Source organism: Mobula birostris, chromosome 30 (assembly GCF_030028105.1).
Source record: "Mobula birostris isolate sMobBir1 chromosome 30, sMobBir1.hap1, whole genome shotgun sequence".
NCBI lineage: Eukaryota > Metazoa > Chordata > Chondrichthyes > Myliobatiformes > Myliobatidae > Mobula > Mobula birostris.
Genome location: NC_092399.1, coordinates 17,486,367 through 17,503,194, shown reverse-complemented (window position 1 = coordinate 17,503,194; position 16,828 = coordinate 17,486,367). Strand labels below are relative to the sequence as shown.

General features: G+C 43.3%; 1 long non-coding RNA gene and 1 pseudogene across 3 annotated transcripts in view; both read right to left on the bottom strand.

Moving 5' to 3' along the window:
• The window catches only part of LOC140190496 (uncharacterized), an 88,872-nt gene that overhangs the window by 70,081 nt on the left and 1,963 nt on the right, over positions 1-16,828 (bottom strand). For 2 of the 3 annotated variants that reach the window (XR_011883619.1, XR_011883617.1), the window contains exon 2: positions 3,410-3,594. This is a non-coding gene — a long non-coding RNA (uncharacterized lncRNA). Of the gene's footprint in view, positions 1-3,409; positions 3,595-3,706; positions 4,922-16,828 lie in introns of those variants that run through there. The other variant, XR_011883618.1, reaches the window with a different exon arrangement.
• LOC140190605 (annexin A3 pseudogene) lies at positions 1,149-1,820 on the bottom strand (annotated as a pseudogene).

Here is a 16,828-nt window from a genome sequence, read left to right as displayed (position 1 = left end):
CCCAGAATAATCCCTAACAGACAAGACAGCAATGATAACTTCCATTCCTCAGAGAGTAGACAGTGAATTGCTGGAACGAATCTAGTCTTTTACCTTGTTCAGCCTCTGCAGGTAATCTTTGTAGCAGGATAATAGGGGTATGGTGTGGACCAGGCCGAGCTGCAGATTTGAAGAAGGCAAGAGGCAGTAGGTTGTGCTTCATGATAAACTCATCCTAATGCTCAAATGTAGTGGTCTTCTTCTTTCTGACCTAGAACATTTAACGATTAAGTGCCAACTGCCCTATTTATTGAGAGAGTTCTCCGCTGTGATGTTGATTGCAGTTTACATACTGCCAAAGGCAGATGTCAAGCAAACACTTGACGTACAGTGCCATGACTAGCAAAAAAGAAACAGGCAACCCTGATGTCTTTCACATCCTTGCCAGGCTTGCTTGAAGAATTAACTTCCCAAGTACCATCAGCACATCACCTGCAGCATCAGGGGACCCAACATACTCAACCACTGCTACACTACCATCAAGAAGGCCAACTGTTCCATCCCTAGACAAGATTTCAGGAAACCTGTTCATCTGGCTATCCCCCTCCTACCTGCATTCAGGCAGAGGCTAAAAAGCAAGGCACTAGAGGTAAGGACAATGAAGAGGTGGTCACGGGAGGCTGGGAAATGGCTATGGGACTACTTTGAGTCGGTGGATTGGGCCATGTTTAAGGACTTAGCAGAGCAGCCGAATGAATATGCCATGGTTGTCACAGACTTTATAGAAACATAGAAACATAGAAAATAGGTGCAGGAGTAGGCCATTCAGCCCTTCGAGCCTGCACCGCCATTTATTATGATCATGGCTGATCATCCAACTCAGAACACCGCCCCAGCCTTCCCTCCATACCCCCTGACCCCCGTAGCCACAAGGGTCATATCTAACTCCCTCTTAAATATAGCCAATGAACTGGCCTCAACTGTTTCCTGTGGCAGAGAATTCCACAGATTCACCACTCTCTGTGTGAAGAAGTTTTTCCTAATCTCGGTCCTAAAAGGCTTCCCCTCTATCCTCAAACTGTGACCCCTCGTTCTGGACTTCCCCAACATCGGGAACAATCTTCCTGCCTCTAGCCTGTCCAATCCCTTTAGGATCTTATACGTTTCAATCAGATCCCTTTTAATTCAGTTTTGATATCCATCATGTCTACTTCACTTCGAGAGATTATGATTCGAATTAGGCCTCTTTCATCTGTACCGGCGCCCGACATGGCTTCATAAAGCTTACTTGCAAAATAGCCAGCTGGGTTCTTAGCATATTGAACTAACCCCAACATTCCCATCTGAAATGTGCCAGACATTTCATCCTTAATGCTGTCTTCAACATCTTTGTTAGTTATTTGATAATATTCTTCAAAAACTTTTCGGAGATGAGCAAAATTCCACCTGCAAAAGACCTTAATGAATTTTGTCTCATCAGTTCCCCACTTGTCTTCTCCTGCAGCAAACAACTCCTGAGCATCAACCTTTGCAAGACTTGCATCTACATGTCGACTTTCATCTTGTTTCCCCTTGAGTAGGGACACAAGAAGGTTTTCAAAGTCACCAGCATTCTCACTCTGCAGAGATTCCTTTAAACTAACCGCATTCTCTGATTGGTAAGCTTCAGCCAATTCAAAAATTTGTTTGTTTGTTCTTGTAGTTAAAATTTCTACTAGGATACGTTCATCAGTTCCAGCACCCTCCATTGCATAATTTAATTGCTGTGCATCAAACTTAGCAGGAGTCAGCATTAATCCTTCAACCACAGCTTCAAAATTCCCTCCAAGCTCCCCCTTCATGGATGAGTGTGTCCCCACAAAATCATTCAGTCTTCTGCTACCAGAAGCCCTGAATGAATCAAAAGATCCAACATCTGCTGAGAGTTAGGTCAGTGGTTTCGTGGTTTCCCTTCTACCATCATCAATGATACCCTCACCAGCATCTCCTCCATTTCCCACACTTCAGCCCTCACCCCATCCTCCCGCCACCACAAGAGGGACAGAGTTCCCCTTGTCCTCACCTACCACCCCACCAGCCTCCGGATCCAGCACATTATCCTCCGCAACTTCCGCCATCTTCAACAGGACCTCACCACTAAGCACATCTTTCCCTCTACACCCCTCTCCACTTTCCGCAGGGATTGGTCCCTCCGCGACTCCCTTATCCACACGTCCCTCCCCACGGACCTCCCACCCGGCACTTATCCCTGTAAGCGTAAGTGCTACACCTGTCCCTACACCTCCTCTCTTGCCACCATTCAGGGCCTCAAACAGTCCTTCCAGGTGAGGCAACACTTCACTTGTGAGTCTGTTGGGGTCATCTATTGCATCCGGTGCTCCTGGTGCGGCCTCCTCTACATCGGTGAAACCCGACGCAGATTGGGGGACCGCTTCGTTGAGCACCTCCGCTCCATCCGCCACAACAGACAGGATCTCCCGGTAGCCACTCACTTCAACTCTGCTTCCCATTCCCATTCAGATATGTCCATACATGGCCTCCTCTACTGCCATGATGAGGCTAAACCCAGGTTGGAGGAGCAACACCTCATATACCATCTAGGTAGTCTCCAGCCCCTTGGTATGAACATAGATTCTCCAACTTCCAGTAATTCCCTCCCCCTCCCTTCCTCTATCCCTATTTCACTCTGCCCCCTCCCCCAGCTGCCTATCACCTCCCTCATGGTTCTTCCTCCTTCTACTGCCGATTGTTTTCCTGCCTATCACCTCCCTGCTTACCCTCTCCCACCCCTTTGTCTTTCAAATTACTGGTTTTTCAACTGGACCTACCAGCCTTCTCCTTCCCACCCTCCCCCACCTTCTTTATAGGGCCTCTGCCCCTTCCCTCTTCAGTCCTGATGAAGGGTTCCGGCCCGAAACGTTGACTCATCGTTTCCACGGATGCTGCCTGACCTACTGAGTTCCTCCAGCGTGTTGTGAGTGAGAGTTAGGTCAGTAATGTTCAGGTCTGGCAACCTAGGAGAGTGCATAAAGTCCAGGTATGACCTCCAGAAAGCCATCTCACATGCGAAGTGGCAAATCCAGACCAAGGGAATGCTATCACTTCCTACAAAGCAAAACCAAGGAACAAACAGTAAGAGACAACAGGGTTTGACTCCCAGATGAACTCACTACTGTTTATGTTCTCTTTGACTGACAAAACATGGAGGCTTCTTCATGACTTCCACAGATGCTAATGATCCTGTGATTTCAGTCTCTGAGGCTGACAACAGATTATCCTTCAGGAGGGGGGAGGGGGGAGCCCACAGAAAGTCCCAGCCCAGATGGTATACCTGACCAAGTACAGAAGACCTGTGCTAATCAATTGGCTTGAGTCTTTAACCTCTCAGTTCAGCATCATACTGGTGCCCAAGAAGAAGGTGGTAACCTACCTCAATGACTGTTGTCCAGTAGCACTTAAATCCACAGTGATGGAATGCTTTGAGAAGTTAGTCATAAATCACATCAGCTCCTGCCTGAGGAGTGACTTGGATCTGCTCCAATTTGTCCACCGTCGCAACAAGTCAACAGCAGATACCATCGCATTGGCTCTTCACTCTTCTCGGGAGCATTTAGACTGTAAAGATGCATACATCTGAATGTTCATCATTGATTACAGATCAGCATTCAACACTATCATCCCCTTGAAACCAACAAATAAGCTCGAAGAACTAGGCCACAATACTTACTTGTGCAACTGAATATTTGAATTCCTCACTTGTAGACCCTCGGCAGTATGGCCCGGTAAAAACATCTTCTCTACGATCTCCATCAGCACAGGAGCTCCAAGAAGTTGTGTGCTTAGCACCTGGCTCTACTCACTTTACACTACAGCTCCAATGCCATATTTAAGTTTACTGATGACACCACTGTCAGCTGAATCAAAGGTGGTGATGAATCAACATCTCGGAGGGAGATTGAAAATATGGTTAGATGGTGCCACAGCAACAAACTCTCACTGTTATGGTTATTATTCTATTATGGATTTATTGAGTATGCCTGCAAGAAAATGAATATCAGGGTTGTATATGGTGACATATATATACTTTGTTTATGGATTTATTTTGAACTTTGAACTTCGGAAACATTTTTCATCTAGGTTACACAGTAAATTTATCCCACTTTTTTTAAAAAAAGTCAGAATACGTGTGTGTAATTTGGAAACAATTCCATGCTCTTTCAGATTCAAACTTTGCAGTCTCTGAATCAAAACTTGTTCCTTGTTAGCCACTTTCAGGTCAAAAGCCATTATCCAGGCTCAAGTTCTACAATTAGGTACCATCTGGCTATTGAAAGCTGCGATTCTCACACTGTATATAACACTGGATAAATGTAATGATCTGTACAAGGTCCCAGAAGAGGCTGGGATAGGGGTGGGGAGGTCGTAGGTACTGGAATGTGGACCAGCAGGTGGAATGCAGGAAATAATCTACACAATCACCGGCACCAGCCTACCTTCCATCAAGGACATAGATACAGAAAAGTAGCAGAAAAACGCCAGCAATATCATCAAGGATTCCATCCACCCTGCTCACGGACGATTTGTCTCACTCCCACGCCAGTTCAACCAGACTCAAAAAAAGTTACTTTCTCCAAGCAGTAAGGCTGATTGACACCTCCACCCACTAACCCAGCCCGCCACAACCCCATACCACTGATACTTTATCATCACCTGTCAGATTCACCTTGTGTACAGGCATTCCTGCAGCTAGCATCATTTTATGTACATATAATCAATCTGTATATCAGCTATCTTCTGTACTTATATATTCATTGTGTTTTTATTATTGTGTTCTCTATCTTAGTGTGTTTCTTATATGCTGCATCAGATCTGGAATATTTGTTTCATTCACCTTTTCACTTGGAAATGACATTAAATAATCTTGAAATGTTGAAGTTAATAACTAGGGAAACCAAAGACAGCAAAGTGTTTCCTGTTCTTTTTGATAAAGATGGAAAAACAACTTACATTGACATCTATTTATGGTCAGAATGTAAATTACTGTGCCTTACATGGTCAAGAAAGTGAAAATCAAAACAAAATGCAGATACTGGAAATCTGAAATAAAAATTGAAAACGTTGAACTGAGCCAGACCATTAACCCACTGCGTGGAGTTGAACCAACAGGTACCAACTGCCCTCCTGCAGACTGCTTGAAGCTCACATTTCACGTGTGCCTCAGGAGAAGGAACTGTTCTCATCAACCGTCTTTTGCAAATCTTTCAATTTGCCTCAGAAGAAGGAAATGCTTCTGAGGTACAGTTGCTGCAACGATGCTGAAAAAATCTCAAAAGAGTTAGGAAGCATTTGAGGAAAGAGAAACAGGATTAATGTTTTAGGTTGAGGACCCTTTCACAATAAACTCTCAATCTGAAGGAACAACTCTTGTTTCTCTCTCCAGAAACTCTGCCTGATAAGCTCAGTCTTTCCAACATTTTCTGATTTGATTTGGGGACAGGGACGTTCAGGCTCTGAGGCTGCAATCAGTCTCCTGCAAACCAACAAGAAACTTGTTGAAACAATGACAGGCTGTTTAGGAAATCAAATAGAAAGATATAAGACTCTTCTTCAGCCCATTACCGCTACTGGGGCATAGGCCGCCAACAGCAGTTTGCTTGAGTCCTCTTAAACTGAACTTTGATCGCCCCAGTGGCTTCTGCTTTCATCACATGACTTCATACGTCTTCTAGGCACAGAACCTTCCTCTCCCAGTGATGAGGTCTTTGGAGCTTCTGCAGCTCTGAGTTTTTTACAGAACAGGGTTGCTAGCTCCATGCTCAACCCTCCTCCTTTCACTGCCACACTTGGGACTTACCTGGCTGAGCTTCTAAGACTCTAGAAGCAACATTTTTTGATAATACTTTCCACTTCACTAATAAGTTTACAGTTAAGAATTTACACTGCTTGAATTTACACAGAAACCTCAGAAATATTATTCAGATGCCAATCCCTGATCTTCAGGGAATGTAAAATTTTACCCTAATGTAGATATTTTATAAAGGACGTAGTCAGTTTTTTTACCCCTGAATGGTTTGGGAGACTTATTTAAAGATACAACATTGCCATCTATTGGTTCTTCTAAGCATTACACTGTTAGCCAGTGACTTTAATATTTATTTTGAAATTCAGTCTTGAAACTTTTTATCTCATGCATATACAACTGAAAATCAGCACTTCCAGAGGGAAATGTAATGTAATTCTGCGTTACTTGAAAGTTTGTCCTGACAAATTTGGTATCAGCTTACCTTGTCACCCTGCCACTAATTCCTCTGGCATCATTCGCCCTGAAACACCTCTTTCTAAGCACAGTAGGGGAATACACCACGTTGTTCTCTGCCTATCACTGGGCACTCGAGAGACCAGCACTGTACCTGGCAGAGTCACCTGCTAGGAAGAGAAATAACATGTTCATCTGTGGGGTGTGCACTCCTGCACTGAACGGAGGGAGCCCAGTAACTCATTGACAGGAGCTGCTCCAAAATTCACCATATGCCCTCCTGCAAACTACTTGAAGCTCATGTTTTGCATGTGCCTTCGAAGAAAGACCTGTTCCTCTCAACCATCGATTGAAAACTTCTCAATTCGCCTCAAAAGAATGAAATGTTTCTGAGGTGTGGTCACTACAATGATGTGGTGAATGACGGTACTTCAACAAGGTGACGAGGATGAGATCATCTGTCTTGATCGTGTTTCGTGAAGCGAAAGCATTGTTTGGGACTCTGGGGTAGCTTCCCGTGCTCTGAGGGTAGGCTGTGAGTGTCGCTGGGCTTTCTGTCCATGAATGCATTGAAGTTGAGACATATCTTTGTCCTTATCCAGTCTCCACATGCAAAAGATTTGGAATGGGATTACAGAAGAATGGTGTGAGGCAGAAACTCTGGCTGGTTATTTGCCTCCTAACAGGAGGTCCACATTGGATCTGTAACTGTTCCTCATTCAGCACACACAGGGAGATACTCCTATTTTCCTTATAAATCAGAATCCCCACCCAGTCCACCAATGTGTGGCTCCCGTGCGCCTGGGATATTTCCCCGAAATCTCTAATTCCACTCTTCATCCCCAAGCAGTGATTACCTCCCCTGCCTGCTCCTCTCCAATGCGCCCAATCACCAAACCTGATCCCATTCACCAAGAATAGCACAGCTGTGCAGAAGATGTTGCTGCTTCCTCTTGGATCCAGGCACCTGGATTTGAACCTGATCTCCAGCGCTATTATGTGTAAGGGCTGCCTATCTCCCCTGAATGCTGTGGCTTCTACCCACAGCCCAGAGGTGTGCTGGTTGCTAGGTTAATTAACCACTGTAAATAATTCCTAGTGTAGGTGTGTAGTGGGAGAATAGATGGGTATGTAAGAGAAAATAGGAGACAGGAGAATGGGATTGGTGGGATCACTCAAGAACCAGTAGAGACTTGAAGCCCTGAATGGCCTCCTTCTCCATTTCAGTAAACATGAGAAGTTTCTTTCTTTTCATCGCCAGTCCCCTTCTGAACCCAGGTCTTCGTTTATCCACCATCACTTCCAGTTTCACAACCTAGTGAGTTCACGAGAATTTCTAGACAATGATCTAGCTTTGTCAGCTCCCTCACTCCCTAGTTTTTTTTATATATATATACACACTTTAATTCACATTTTTTCTATTATTATGCATTGCACTGCTGCCCACAAAGACAATAGACAATAGATGCAGGAGAAGGCCGTTCGGCCCTTCGAGCCAGCACTGCCATTCACTGTGATCATGGCTGATCATCCACAATCAGTATCCATTTCCTGCCTTATCCCCATAACCTTTGATTCCACTAGCTTTAAGAGCTCTATCCATCTCTTTCTTGAAAGCATCTAGAGACTTGGTCTCCACTGCCTTCTGGGGCAGAGCATTCCACATATCTACCACTCTCTGGGTGAAAAAGTTTTTCCTCAACTCCGTTCTAAATGGCCTACCCCTTATTCTTAAACTGTGGCCTCTGGTTCTGGACTCACCCATCAGCGGGAACATGCTTCCTGCCTCCAGCATGTCCAATCCCTTAATAATCTTACATGTTTTAATCAGATCCCCTCTCATCCTTCTAAATTCCAGTGTATACAAGCCCAGTCACTCCAATCTTTCAACATATGACAGTCCCGCCATGCCGGGAATTAACCTTGTGAACCTACACTGCACTCCCTCAATAGCTATAATGTCCTTCCTCAAATTTGGAGACCAAAACTGCATACAGTACTCCAGGTGTGGTCTCACCAGGGCCCTGTACAGCTGCAGAAGGACCTCTTTGCTCCTATACTCAATTCCCCTTGTTATGAAGGCCAATAAAAGACAATAATAAATAAAAAGACAATAAATTCCATGACATATGCTGGTGATATTAAACCTGATTCTGATTCTGGTTTTATACCTGACCTAGAGCTCGCTGTGAACACACATTTCAGAATCAGAATCAGATTTACTATCACTGACAAACAGTAAATAGGGAAACTTGTTGTTTTGTGGCAGCAGGACAGTACAAGACATAAAAATGTTACAAAAATAAATAAGTAGTGTAAAAGATAAATAATCAAGTAGTGCCCATGGCACTATTCAGTAATCTGATGGTGGAGGGAGAATTCAGTGTGGGTCTTCAGCCCCCTGAACCTTCTGCTGATGGTAGTAACGTAAAGAGGCATGTCATGGATGGTGTGTGTCCTTAATAATGAATGCTGCCGTCTTGAAGCACCATGCCTTGAAAGTGTCCTTGAGGGCAGGGAGGTCTGTACCTGTGATGGAAATGGCAGAGTCTCCAAATCTCTGCAGCCTCTTACATTCCTGTGCATTGGAGGTTCCCTGCAAATGGATGCAACTGGTCAGAATACTCTCCACCATATATCAGTAGAAAGCTGCAAGAGTCCTTAGTGATGTACCGAACCTCATCAAACTCCTAGTGAAGTAGAGCTGCTGGCATGCCTTCTTTGTGATTCCATCAATGCGTTGGCCCAGGATGGATCCTCTTTACCTTTGATGCAACAAATTATAGTCAATAATGCATGACCGTGTAATTACTTATAAAGCAATAAATTGCCTACTCATCAGAAATCAAGTGATTGGTGAATTTCCCTTCACTGAAGCAAGTTGTTCAGCTAATTCAGCCTAAAAGTACATTCCACCTAGTTCCCATGGGCGATTTCACATCTGCATTCGGACGGCATCGTATCAAGATTCTGGCAATGCTTCACCATTAAACAGTCATTAGGAAGAGAACAGAAGTATCCAAGGGGCCTTTGCTCTTCAGCTCTCTTCCTCTGTAAAGATTTTAGTTTCTGCACTAGGCTGGTCTCTGATTACTGTGTGGAGACCAAGACTTCACCAGAAGGAAACAGCTTCCTACTAACTTCCAGCTATTTCTCCTAGATTATCTCCAGGACTCAAGACACATGTAAGTCCTATAACTACTCACAAAACTGCATGACTGAAAGATAGTTAAAAAATGTAAGCTGTTTCATGCTCTATATCCACCAACCTTTCCCCTCCTTTAATCATTATGAACTATTGTTGTATGTGAAGGCTCCTACATGATAAATTTATGTTGCTACCTGAACAAGTATTGACGAATATACAAAGCCTAGGATTTTGATTACAATCCTCAAAGTCATTCTGTCAATGAGGATTGTTCAGAAAATCTGATGGATATCTTTCATTTGATTTATATTTCAGCTCACCTTTCTGGAAATAGTATCCATATGGGACAGTGTGCATTTACATGCAAGAGTGGTATCACCTGCATAAACACACATGTTGCTAGGCACGTGTGGAATCCTTCCAACAGAGTTCTGCACAAGTTGTGTAGAATACTGTTGGTGCGTGCATGATGTCCAGATGATGCAATCCTGCAGCTAACCAGCGATCCGGGTTCAATTTCCTCCGCTGTCTGTAAGGAGTTTGCCCTGTGGCAGCGAGGGATTCCTCCGGGTGCTTTGGTTTCCTCCCAGTCCAAAGGTGTACTGATTGATAAGTTAATTCACCACTCTCTGGCTAAAGGACTTCCTCCTCATCTCTGTTCTAAAATGACACCTCTCTATTCTGACGCTTAGACTCTCCCACCATAGGACACATCCTTTCCACGTCCACTCTATCAAGGTCTTTCAGCATTTGGTAGGTTTCAATTAGATCACCCCTCATTCTTCTGAATTCTCGTGTAGCCATCCCAGAGCCATCAAACGCTCTTCATGTGACAACTCCTATAGCTTCATTAGATGGTAAGGTCACGTGTTGGCGCGTGGCCAAGTGGTTAAGGCGTTCGTCTAGTGATTCAAAGGTCGCTAGTTTGAGCCTTGGCTGAGGCAGTGTGTGTGTCCTTGAGCAAGGCACTTTACCACACATTGCTCTGCGACGACACCGGTGCCAAGCTGTATGGGTCCTAGTGCCCTTCCCTTGGACAACATCGGTGGTGTAGAGAGGGGAATCTTTGAGCATGGGCGACTGCTGGTCTTCCATACAACCTTGCCCAGGCCTGCGCCCTGGAAACCTTCCAAGAGTTAAATCCCATGACAAGGACTGCCATTTGCACATCTTGATACCATGTGAGCTCAAGAGCAGCATTTAATAACATTCCAGTATGTTTGTTCTCTTGCTCTTCTAGGTGCAAAGATCCACAGGACTCTTGAGGAAGCATTCAGTAAATTATACCCACTGAACCAAAGTAACCACCTGACTAAAAGACCCATGATCGTGCATCAGTCTAAGGGAACTTTTGAATTTGGCTGGCCTTGAGACAACTGAACCACCAAAACAGAGTCCCCAACAACCTGCAGGATTATGCTTGGTGGTTATTGTGACGTTCTGCACTGACTGATTTTCCCACAGCTCAAGGAAAAATCAGTCATAATTGAATGCCAGAGCAGAGTTAATGGGCTGAATGGCCTAATTCTGCTCCACTATCATATGCTTATGGTCTTATGGTCTACGGCTCAGTGGCAGCGACCAAGAAGCTCCTTAGTTCAACCTGCCTTTGGCTCCTGTTCAGTGCTAGAGAAACTGCAAGCCTTTGTTGCTGTTATATTGTAAACTCTCCTCCCATCATTCCTGAGGCTGAATGCTGAAGGAGATGCAACAAATGAAACACCATCAAATGGTTTCAGTGATTCTGCATGTGAGGAACTTCCCTGACACCACATACACCTGCGGCACCACTGACGTGCCTTTCCCTTGCTTTTTTACAAAGTCAAACCCGATCAAAATCAAAAATAACTCAGGTGATATGAATAACTCAGGTGGTCTACAAGAAGGGTCAGAGCTGTCTCTATTTCCTGAGTGAGGTCCTTTAACATCTGCTGGGGATGATGCTGAGGATGTTCTACGAGTCTGTGGTGGCCAGTGCTATCATGTTTGCTGTTGTGTGCTGGGGCAGCAGGCTGAGGGTAGCAGACACCAACAGAATCAACAAACTCATTCGTAAGGCCAGTGATGTTGTGGAGATGGAACTGGACTCTCTCACGGTGGTGTCTGAAAAGAGGATACTGTCTAAGTTGCATGCCATCTTGGTCAATGTCTCCCATCCACTACATAATGTACTGGTTGGGCACAGGAGTACATTCAGCCAGAGACTCATTCCACCAAGATGCAGCACAGAGCATCATAGGAAGTCATTCCTGCCTGAAGCCATCAAACTTTACAACTCCTCCCTTGGAGGGTCAGACACCCTCAGACAATAGGCTGGTCCTGGACTTATTTCATAATTTACTGGCATAATTTACATATTACTATTTAACTATTTATGGTTCTATTACTATTTATTATTTATGGTGCAACTGTAATGAAAACCAATTTCCCCCGGGATCAATAAAGTATGACTATAACTATCACTATGAAATTCGTTCTTGGGAGCATTTATTTGCTGATGCTGAGGGAGCTTGTAATGTGATGAACTGGGATTTATACTTTTCTGCAACATTTCACCATCTTCCACCATACTGAGTTGAGTTAACTTTGATCAGTTCGATGTTGTTGTTGATGAGTGCTGTCGAGTCGCCATTGATTCATGGCGACACTATGGATAGTGTAGTTGTCCAAAGGGTTTTCGTGGCAAGATACAAAAGTTGATTGCCAGGTCTTTTTTCCGCACAGATAACATCAGCGACATGTTAGCGGGCGTCAAGCCTGCGAATTTCTGCATTTTGCTAAATCTGAGGATGCAACTACAATTTAAAAACTTTGGTTTGCGTAGCATCTTTCATGTTGTAAGGAACCTGAGAAGCTTCCAATGTGTCTATTTTGATCAGCTCCTTATATATGCCAGCACACAGCTGTAAGGATTAAGGATTGAGGATCGAGAACCAACTTTATTTGCCATATATATTTACATGTGTTAGGAACTTGCAGTGGTGTCTTGGTCAGGGCAAAAACAGTCAACAATTATAAAGAATAAAGAATTATATAAAAAATAAAGTTGGGGGTTGAAGTATGGATATGTAATAAAATGTCCATAAATACATAAACCAGCAAGTATTTACAATGTAAACAACATTATAAACAGTGACTCAAGTGCTTACGGTGCAGTTGGGGGAGGAATAAATAGAGAGTACGAGAATGGTTCTTCAGATTATCGGCCTGGGGGAAGAAACCTTTAAGGTGGCATGATTCCTTGTTTTAATAGCCCTAATACTGCTTTCCAGAAGACAGCTTTTGGAAAAGGCAGTTTACTGGATGGGGAACATCCACAATGATTTTTCTCTGCATATTACTTTGTCCCGGACACGTACAAGTCCTACAGTGACGATAGACTGCACCCAGTGATCTTTTCTGCTGACCCGACAGTACGTTGTAGTTTCCAGCAAACCAAAGTTCAAAGTAAATTTTATTATCAAAGTACATATATGTCACCATATACAACCCTGAGATTCATTTTCTTGTGAGCATACTCAATGAATCCGTAGAATAATAACTATAAAATAATCCACGAAAGACCACCCAGCTGGGGCACTCAACTAGAGTGCAGAAGACAACAAACTGTGCAAATGCAAAAAGAAGAAACGATAATACAAGTAAATAAGCAATAAATACCATGAGGTGAAGAGTCCTTGAAAAGTGATTCCATAGGTTGTGGGAACATTTCTATGATGGGGCAAGTGAAGTTATCCCCTTTGGTTTAGGAGCCTGATGGTTGAGGGGTATTAACTGTTCCTGAACCTGGTGGTGTGTGCCCTGAGACTCTTGTACCTTTTTCCTGATTGCAGTAGCGAGAAGAAAGGATGTCCTGGGTGCTGGGGGTGTTCCTGTCCCAGACAGTAATGGCAGGTGTGAGGATGCTCCCTGTGATGGTGGTGTAGAATTGCACCAGTAAACAGCAGAAATACTGTTTATTTTACCTGAAACTGCTTTTCACACTGCATTTAAATGATGGGTCTTTCCATCCCCTCATGGTCATTTAAAATCAGTTTAATAATGTCACATGCACCCATGTGCAGTGAAAAGCATGGCTCTGCAATGCATCATGTAAGTTTTGTTAATCGCATGTATGAAAATCAGAACCTGGTTTGCTCACCACTGCAAGCTTAGCTCCAATGAATTCCACAGGTTTTGGGAACACTTCTGGCCCCTTTGTAGCTTCATCCACTATTCCCAAGAAATTCATGCCCATGACTGGTCTGGCAAAATCCACATGAATCCTTTGCCAGGGTAATGCAAATCATTTCCAGGGATGAAGAGTCATTCCTTCTGGCGTCTTCTGGATGTGCTGGTATCCCAAACAGTGCATGGCAGATTGCTCGATCTGCTAATCTATCCCAAGCTACCAAAGCTTCGAGCTAATGCTTTCATTTTGACTATGCCGAGATGATCAGCATGTAGCTCCTCCAACGCTTTAGCTCTTAGCTTTGATGGTACAACTCTCAATCCCCACATAAGACTACCTCCATCAAGGGCAAGTTCATCCCGGTACTGATAAAAATGGGTGAACTGGAAGTTATGCTGCACTTTCCACCCATGTAGACCTGAGGCAGTGTGGGTCCTTTGTGGGTTCCCTTTAGATCATCTTTCCTGTAATGGGGAAGCTTTTGATTTGCATTAGGGAGAATACGTCAAGAGAAGTGCCTACTTTTGCAAATTTTTCTGGTATTTCTTTTTCCAAGGATAAGCGGGACAATCCATCAGCATTTCCATGATCAGTTGCCCTGTTGAATTTGATCTTGTAACTGTGCCCTTCACAAAAAAGAGCCCGTCTCCACATGTGTGCTGCTGCCACTGTTAGTGGAATACCCTTCTGTTGACTGAAAGTTGTCACTAGTGATTGGTGATCAGTAATGAGGGTAAACTCTCTCCTGTACAGGTACTGGTTGAAATGTTTCACATCCCAAACCAGACACAAGGCCTCTCTGTGAATCTATGCGTAAATTTTCTCTGCAGCTGAAAAGAAAGATAACGCAAAGGCAATAGGTTCACTTCCACCACTCATAACACTGGACAACAAAGATTTTGCTTCCTGAATACCTTTAGGTGTATCTTATGAATTTTGGGCTACTGATCATGAAAATCATCATAAGATTTCCCTATCACGCACCATTTTTAAATAAACATATGTTTATTATTTCAATTCATAATTCAAGTCAATTAAAATGTTGGCTACAATGGAAGCTGGAAAGTTTCCTGTCTTGTCCAGGCATGCTTGGACATGGTTAGGAGGCGTGGCTGCTGCATGGCAGGGCAGATTTTAGTAATAATTACTGCGTTCAAGACTATAAGGATGAAATTTGCTAGCACCAGGCGCAAACTTTTCTATGAAGGATTCTGATTTGAGACAGATGCTTCTCAGAATAACTGATGCCAAGATTAAGGGAGGCATTTCTGTTGGTCCACAACTCAAACAGGTCATCAATGACAGGCAATTTGAAGAATTTCTAGTGGGACCGGAGAAAATCACGTGGAAGGCATTCAAGGAAGTTGTTGAAATTTTTCTCGGCATCTACAGAGCACCAAGCCACATGCAGCTGGTTGAAACCATGCTTGAAGCATATAAAACCATGAAATGCAACACGTCACTAGAGATTCATTTTCTGAATTCCCATTTAGACTTCTTCCCTGCAAATCTTGGTGCTGTTAGTTACGAGCATGGTGAAAGGTCTCATCAGGACATTGCGGTCGTGGAGAAAAGATACCAGGGCAACTGGAATCCATCAATGCTGGCAAATTATTGTTGGACACTTAAGCAAGAAGCCTCAGACACTGAGTACAAATGAAAATCATTAACAAAATATTTTTTAACTTAGTTGAACTATTGCAAAGCATCGGCACCATTAAGCAATGTTGTTTCTCCAAATTCCTACGTGATACATGTAGTCTGAAATTATATTTGTGTTCATCTTCAAGCATTCTATCATAAACGGAAAAAAAATTCTGAGGAAGCAACACTTTTGAAAAAATTTGTTGTCCAGTGTAACGTGACGTGACTGCTCCGAGAGCATAAGGTGAGGTGTCACAGGCAAGCTTCACAGGACAATGTGAATCATAATGTGTGAGGACAGTGTCTGATGTCACCATTTCCTTTGTCTTTCGGAAAGCGACCACATACTGCTTTGCCTATTGCAGTTTCTTCCTGATCTGAAGTAATAAGTTCAAGGAGTGGAGCATAGCAGCCATGTTGGTAGGAACCTGTTATAGTAATTGACAAATCCTAAAAAAGACCACAATCACAAAAGCCCGTTGGCGTTGGGGCATCCACCAATGCTAGAATTTTCTTAGCACATTTGTGCGTCGGTGGTACGTCACAGTAAATGATGCTTGGTTTAAAGAATTCATACTTGCCACGCCACGTTCTGAGCCCCTAATCTTCTAAACATAGTCTTGAGATTTTAGAGATGCTCTTTGTCATCCTTACTGGTAGTAATAATGTCACCCAGGTAACACTAAGTGCATGGGCAGTCTTGCACCACCAGGTCCATAGCTTTCTGCTAGAGTGTAGGTGCAAAAATAAGCCTATTATGGCAATAAAGCACTTTGTGAATGTTTAGGTATCAATGGCATTCAAACTCGATTTGTGGGATGACTGAAACAGCTGAGCCAGTGTCCAATTCCATTTTAATTAATTTGCCTGTTTTCTTCTGGTGTAAGCCATTTTGCTTCTCTCTTGTCTGTTTTCACATTGTAAATCTCAAGGCTATGGAGTCCTGTGTCATTCTCATCACTACCAGATTTTTTATTAACAGCATGCAGATTAGTGCTCTTTTTGAAACTGCAACTTGACTTTATACTTTTATTTCTTCCTTATGCCGAATGTACTTTTTATATCTGTCCTACTTTGTTGCATTTTCTGCAAGTTTCACCTTTGAACATTCACACCTTTTAAATGTGGTGAATGTGAGTACTACCACAATTGTAATACAATTTGTTCGGCCAGGCAGGTGTCTGTTTAGACGTAGCAATTTTGTTCACGCTCACTTTCACTCCTGACTGCAACTCAATTGTGTCTCTGGCTGCTTTTTCTATTATATAGTGATTTCAACTGCTCGTTTAAATGTAAGTTGTGCCTCAGTTAGGAGCCGTTTTTGAATGCTTTCTGGCAAGATTCCACAAACTAAACGATCTTTCAATAGATCTTTAAGCCCATCACTAAACTGACAATACTCAGATAATTTCTTCAATTCAGCCACCTAAGCTGAAATGGGCTCCCCTTCCTTTTGATTCTGCTTATGAAACCGAAAGATTTCTGCAATCAGTAATGGTTTTGCTTCTAAATGTTCCTGCATTACTTTCACGATTGCTGTAAAGCTCATTTCAGCTGGTTTGGTTGGAGCAGTCACACTTATTACAAACTATATGCTCTTCCACCAATTGCACTCAGCAGAACTGACACT